The sequence below is a fragment of the Passer montanus genome, unplaced genomic scaffold, assembly GCF_014805655.1.
Source record: "Passer montanus isolate IOZ18808 unplaced genomic scaffold, ASM1480565v1 scaffold25, whole genome shotgun sequence".
Classification (NCBI taxonomy): Eukaryota; Metazoa; Chordata; class Aves; order Passeriformes; family Passeridae; genus Passer; species Passer montanus.
The window spans coordinates 3600114-3607236 of record NW_024367149.1 but is presented as its reverse complement, the minus strand read 5'-3'; the positions used below and the strand labels follow the sequence as shown (position 1 = coordinate 3607236).

At 44.6% G+C, this 7123-nt stretch overlaps 1 protein-coding gene across 1 annotated transcript in view; it reads left to right on the top strand.

The window, feature by feature from the left end:
• Positions 1-1595: 1595 nt before the first annotated feature.
• Positions 1596-7123, top strand: part of TESK2 (testis associated actin remodelling kinase 2) — a 103696-nt gene continuing 98168 nt past the window's right edge. The window contains exon 1 of the mRNA XM_039711404.1: positions 1596-1677. The gene's annotated coding sequence lies outside the window, so the exon portion shown is untranslated. The remainder of the gene's footprint in view (positions 1678-7123) is intronic.

The window sequence follows — 7123 nt, the reverse complement described above, 5'->3', positions numbered from 1 at the left end:
TCTCATTGTTCTCCACAACAGTAAATGAGGAAGACACAATGTTGTACTGATTGTAACAGAAGGGATTTTCCTTCTGCTTTCCATCCACTGCTCCTGAAACCTCTTTCTGACCCTGGCAAGGAACAATTGCTCTGCATTAGGTAGGAACCTAATGTGAGAGAGAGAGACACTCACACAAATTGTTTGAACAGCCAGGGCAATTTGGTAACTGAAATGGAGTTAAAGGACATCTTAAATCCTTGTCAGTTTTTCTGATCTTTCCAGCTCTTGACCACAAGCATATAAATGTCTATTTTTATTAGTGGGGAAGTATTGGTGAACACTGAGTCTGGAGGTTAATGTAGACTCGTTATTAGGTTTTCTTTGATAAAAAATATTGTATCAACTTGGTGAGATGGTTTCAATAATGCAACTTCATTGCAGTTTTTTTTAATTAAATATTGATCCCCTATTTCTTTCCATAAAAGCCTCACGCCTTCCCGTGTTATGTCACCCTCCCACCTGTTAAGCTCTGATTTCATGAGACATTGTCTGTGCTGTCAACATCAGCTTAAAATGTTCCAATCTCTCTGCATTTTCCTGCCCTGGCCTCACAGCACGTTGCCTCCCAAATTTCTGCCGCTGCAGTTGTTGGTGTGCTGTAAATCTGATCAGGGAGCCGAGCTGCTTCTAACAACTGCGTCATTGTTTGGGCTTTTTTGTTGGGTTTTTTTTTCCCCTGGAGTGGTGTGCTTCACAGTGCTGCTGCAGGAAAAAATTGTGCTGGCACATTTGAGAGAACAATGTGATCAGGGCTAGGTGGGGAGGCAGAGGTTCTGCTGCCAGCCCATTCACCTCTGAAAACACAACTGAATTGCTCAGCAGAGCTGCCTTCTGCTGCATGAGGCACAACTGTTGGAAACCCCACCAAAGTGGTGCCACCCCATCCTCACTCCAGAAACTGCTCCAAAGTGTCAGGGACTGTCAGTGTTATCCTTCAATCAGATTCACAGTCTCTGATCTGAAAGATCAAGTGAAAAGTCCCTTCTGGAAGGAAGAAACATCCATGGCACTTGCAGGGAAAGAATAGATCACAGGAATGACTTCACACTTACTCCAACATTAGTAACAGTCTGGGATATGGTTTTCCAGCCCCTGGTTTAGAGATCTCGTGGTAAGGTCAGGTGTCCTGTTGTCCTTTTCAACACAAACTGACCCCTGCATGGGAAGGGTTTGGCATTGTGGCTGTGTCTCAGAGCAGAAATGAGGTGGTTAATTCCTGGTGGTTTAAACCTGAATGATGTGGAGCTGGCTGAAGTTGTTGGTGCCACAGACAGATGAAGTCCAATGCCTGAACATTTTTGACAGTATGTTCTCTTGCCTGTCATGGAACCCGTTTGCTGCCTTGTGCCACTGCTTGTACCCATGTAAGACTAAGTAAATGCTATTAAATTGGAATAACAGCAGTTTCTCCATATGCAACAAGTGTCACAAAAGGTAGGCAGAGGATGCTTAAACTCAGCAACTTTATCCTTGAAATTTTGGCCTAATCTGCTGTTTTTTAAAATTTCTTTTAGAGAGAAGCAAGAACTTGCTGAGAGAGGCAGAGTGGTTCTCTGCATCTTTGGCTGAGGTTCCACCCCAGACACTTCAGCTCCAATGAGCTCCCCAGTGCCATGGAGATCGAGGTGCCTGCAGGTAAGTGTGGCTGGATCCTGCACCCTCGGGATCTTAAGAACCTGGAAGGGTTTTCTGCTGTGCTGTGGATGACAAAGCTCTGCTGCTCAGGGCATTCCAGAGGTCATCCAGATGAGAGGCTCCTGCTGGGCCCAGTTTTACTGGGAGGGATGAGTATTATGTGCCTAAAGGCAGGAAGACAGTGCATTTTGGAGCAGTGGCCTAGCACTTGGGCCAGATTTAAAACTTAGTTCTGAGAGCAGCACTGCTATGCCAGGACAGAGGTAACATGTGTGTGCCTGTCTGTTCTTTCATCCTCCCTCCCCATGCAGTGTCAGGGTAATGAAAAGCTGCATGTGAGGGCCAATGATGCTTATCACTTCCTCTGACAGTGCCAAGATACCATTTTTTAATGTGGCTCCATCTCTGTTTTGGTGCTGACACACAGCCAGTGAGAAGGTGAAAATTGCTCACTTCAAGGTTTGCCTCTCAGCCTCTTCATCCTTTTGGATCTATGCCTTGCTTTTAGGATATAAAACCCCCTTGTGTTTGCATTAATACTTAGCATTAAAAGAAATCAGGAACAAAGGGCTAATGTTCCTTTAAAATAAAAAAAATTCATGCCCTACTTTAGTAAGATGCTTAAGATTCTTGTGAATGGAGGCTGTAAGGCATATTAAACTGCCCTGTGTGCTGTTTTTCCAATTTACTAATCCTGCTGATTCAGACTTTACTAGCAAACCTGCTACAATTAACTGCTTTGTAGATGCAGTTGTAACATGTCAGGTTGCTGTTAGGGCAATGCCTGAAGAGCCTGCATGTCCCATCAAAGGGTTAAGCATTTATTCTGAGGCACATGCTCCCCTCAGGTGGGGACTCTTATACAGAGCTTTACTGATCAAACGTTCAAACAATTTAATAATAAGCAGCTAGGTACCTGTTGCTGCACTATTGCAGCAAGTATTTGCACACAGTAGCATCAGAAACCCTGCAGGGCTTATTATGGCAGGGGCACCCAGGAGCTGTGCTGGCAGCTTGCTAGCCTAGGACACTTGGAACCATGGGCACCTCTTTTTATTTGAGTTTACATGGTTTGTGAGGATGCTCACTGGTATTTCTGTTTCAGTGGGAGACAAATGAGGATGTTTTTAATAGGGTTTGAGGTGATTGCACACTGAACCAGCAGTGCTGGAGGGGATAGACACAGACTGCTGCTGTTCTCAGGCCTGGCACATGGGGTAAGAGAGCAGGGAAGGATAATTCTTTGGTCTTTTGGTGTAGATTGTACATGTATCTCCAGGCTGTGTTTTGAGCTGGCAGAAAGCAGTGCTGGAGAAGTGGCTAGAAATAGCTGGAGTGATGATCTCAGCAATGACCTGCCTGGGCTGGAGCTGCATGACCTTTAATGTTAACTAAAGATGCACTCTTTAGTGTCGGGAACAACTGAAAATGGAAAGGATGTTGGCTTCCCTGGATGGGCAAACTCTTCTTGACTTGTTTGTGCCCTGGATTTTCCACAAGTGGAAGCTGTGAGGTGTGGGGCTGATCCAAGGGGGGCAGCTCCAGGAAGGGAAACAGCCATTTTGAGAAATCATTCACAGTCTGCCCAGTCCCACACTCGGCCAGAGACCCGAGCTGTGTTTGCCATCTCATGTCCCCTTGTTCAGACCTGCCCCCTCTACCCTTTCTGTGTGTTCTGCTCCTTCTCTGCAGGGGACAGGCACTGGTGCAGGGCCTGATTTGTGATTTGTCAATCAGCTTTGGCAGCTGCCAGCTGGCTTGCAGAGAGAGAGATGCTGTGGTGCTTGGCTACAGTGGGGGTGTTCCTCCAAGGTCAGAGAATTCCTAGCTACAGTTCTCTGCTTCAGCCCTCTCCCATGGGATGGGATATATGATTCTGTCCTCTGAGCTCACACTTGGTGGACCAGAACAAATTGAGAGAATTTAGTGTGTTTTCTCTACTAATGCCTTCAAATGTTTAGGTTTTTTCTCCCAGTTATACAGTAAGTTTTGTGTGATGTTGGGCTGTTCTTACACTGTTGGCTATCTAAAGCTCTGGGATGTAGGGCTGAGCTTGGATTGTTCCTTTTAGGGAGACTATGCACAGCAAGAACAGAACAGATATAGAATGACCACAGATTTACCCTGTCACAACCCAATATGGAGCAGCTGACTTGACAAGTGCTGGTAAAATGCTTCCTCTTGTGTGCCACAAAACAGGTGGAGAAATGTTGTTATTTGAACAGAAAATTCCATGACGCTCATAGGGGGGAGGTTGCTGGTTTGTTTTATGAGAATGGAGTGCCACAGTGACAGAAAAGGGCTCTGTGAAATTTCCTTATGTGGTTTGAATTTTTTTATTCCATTTCCCTCTGAGATAACTTAATTTTATAATTGCTGTCTATTGAAGGAGAAGGGAAGAAGTGAATGAATGACACCAACTTAGACTCTGTAAAATAAAGGATGCTCTTTTCCCAGTGCATCTCTAAGTCCTTTGTGAAAACAGGTTCCCTTTCTGCTAGAAAGCCACAAATAGTCTTGTCCACAGTTGCCTTCCACCTAAAAATATTGAGATCCTTTTGAAAAAGTGGGCAAAATGTCTCATCCTGCCCCTAAGATTATCAGAAGGGAAATTGAAGCAATTAGCAATTAGCTGTGTTTATTTGTCTGTGTGATCAGCAGGCATAGCCAGGACTAGTGCAAAGGAACACTTTGCTCATTTGCAGTTGTCCCTAGTAAAACTCTTCTCAGTCAGAATCAAATGAGTGTCTAAATCTGGCTGAAAGTAATGTTCAAGAACCCATGAATCTTGTCATGTTCCAAGCAGAACCTGTAACTCAGCATCAAAAGCTTCAGGACATAACAGTAAATTTTGAAGAAAATACTGATCAGAGCTGACTGATCATCCCTCTTCCTACTAGTCCCAAGAAAGACCAGTGAAAGGAAACACTCCAATGCTTCTGAGAGTCGTCCTGTGGCAGCTGATGTGTACTTCTGAAAGAGAGAGAGGATTAAAACAGGGGAGGAGAGAAGTTACCCTGCGGGAGATTGTCAACAGATGTTCCATTGTAGTTCAAAGAGAGCAAGCAAAAGGCTTCTGCTGCAGGGATATATTAATTCTGGGCAGTTCATCACAGGGAGACCTGTTTTATGACTGGGAGGATACCTCTGGAAACTAACTTAGCTCTTTATTTGATCTGAGGGTGGGGAATCTGGTCTACCTGTAAACAGAGAGGGAGCTGAACAGTAGGAACAAACATGTACTTGTTTTCTTGCAGCTGTGACCACTGTCAGTCTGATCAAGATCAAGCTGGTTTTGTGGTTCAGGGGGTTATTTGGCTGATGGGTCATTGAATAGGAAAAATATTACAGAGGAACTGAGGCTAACCATTGTTAAAATGCTGGGGCATGTGACGCAGACCTGCGTTGAGTATCAAATACACTTATTGGACAGGAAGTGGGAACAAGCACAAGGAAAACTGCAGGCTGTCAGGCAGATGAATAAATCAATCCCTTTGTATTTAAAATGCATAAGATTATCGACCTATCTATTCTTCCTTCGTGCAGTAGTTAATGATGTCTTATAAAGTCTTACCAATGTTGCAGAATTAACTATAATAGAGGATCTACTTCACAAGCTCTCTGTCACCAGGCACAATTAGAAGGTCCTTTTCTTGGAGCTTCTAAGTGATTAATCTTCTGACATTGTTTTGAAGTTGTGCTCTGGATGAAGGTTGATTTTTTTCAGGTCTGAGGAAACATGACCCCTTTAGTACTAGAGTGAGGAAGAGTCTTCATTCAAATGTGTTTGGGTGGGGAACTTTGAAGCCCGTTGTTACATTACAAAGTTCTGGGAGATTAAAACAAACCAAACCACAACCAATTTTGAGAAACTGCTGGGAGACTTTTATATTTGCAGTCATGGTCTTCCAGCTTTGCTTATCACTTTGGTATGTATCAGTAGGACTGACAATTTGGCTGTTTTATGGACAGTAAGTGCGTGATTTCTGTTTTCTTAGTGGGGGATGGAAAGGAATATTGGAAATAAGATTCCTGTCTCACTTCTGCTATGCAGTGAAGCAGAGGTAGCAAGCACATGAACGTCTGGGCAGAGGCTCAGGAGGTGCACTGTCTTCCTTCCCCCATGACAAGTCCACATTTATACTGATTTGATGTAGTTACAGAAAATTAAGGATAAATAATGCAGAGGTGTGCAGCCTCCTGTTTCCTTCACACGTGTCTGGGAAATAACAGTAGCATTTCTGTTCTCCCCTGGGTATAAGAAGAACACTGGCTAGTAAAATTGTCCAGGTTCTGTATAATTTCATAGTCTTCATTACTGAAAATTTACTGCTCTGCCTCCCTGGCTTCCTTCTGTACTCCTGCTCCCTGGATCAGTGGAATGTCTTTTTCATTCTCCTTTAAGTGGTAACAAGCACAGCAGACTGTTATCCATGGGAAATCCTTATGGATGATCTGTCTTACAAGACCCACACACTGCCTTGTCCACTCCAGTGCTCCTCGTGGCAGTTTCTGTCCCTGAACACCCTCTGTAACCTTATTTACAGACTTGCAATGTGACATGATGGTTTAATACAGTGTCCAAAGCTAAAATACAGACACTGAGACTTGAAGGACAGCTGCGTGGGCAGAGAAATGGCATGAAGCACAGGTAGCCCTGCCCATGGCACAGCAGCTCGAGGACTGTCACTTCTCAGCTTCTCAGATCCCCTTCCCTTCAAAACATGTGTATGGAGAGAGGAGGAGGGAAGGTCACAGGAGGCAGATGGGTCTCAAACTCTGGTTTTCTCTTACCTGTATTTCTTTCTTTCTGACTTTAAACCCCAGTGAATAGGTTGACTTTTGGTCTCTTGCTAATTAGAAATACAATCATGCCTTAGCCTAAGAGGCATTAAAACTAAACCCCATCAGAGGCAACAGCTGTGTTCAAGGAGAAATGCATAAGCTGGCAACAGCTGGTTTCTGGTTCTGTCAGTTCTCTTTGCTGCACAGGAAAGGTGAAGCCCACACAAGTGGCCCATGCTCCATCTCCAAACCTGGCCACCCCAGAGGATGCATTGCCTGGCTGGAAGGTCAGAACTCAGCTGGGCAAAGGCACAAAGCTTTGTGTGTCCCAGGGGTGGCTGCCTGCACAAGCCTGTCCTGCTGTGCCTCCTCAGCTAACACAGCCCTGCTCTGCTCAGTTTGCTGTGCAGAGAATGAATCAGCTCTGAGTGGGTTTGGTGGTAAAAAGGCAGAGCAGAGAACACTCCAATATAAACCACCAGAATAATGCTGACTTTAGACCTGAGAAGACTGGCTTAGTTGTGGCATGTTTGTTTTGGTTTGTATGGTTGTGTGTTGGGACAGGACTGAAATCTCTGCAGGGTTTAGAGTTCACCCTCATGTCTTCAGATTACTCAGCAAGCACTTTGCTAGGCTACAAAGTCTTTGTTTGCTCTCCCCT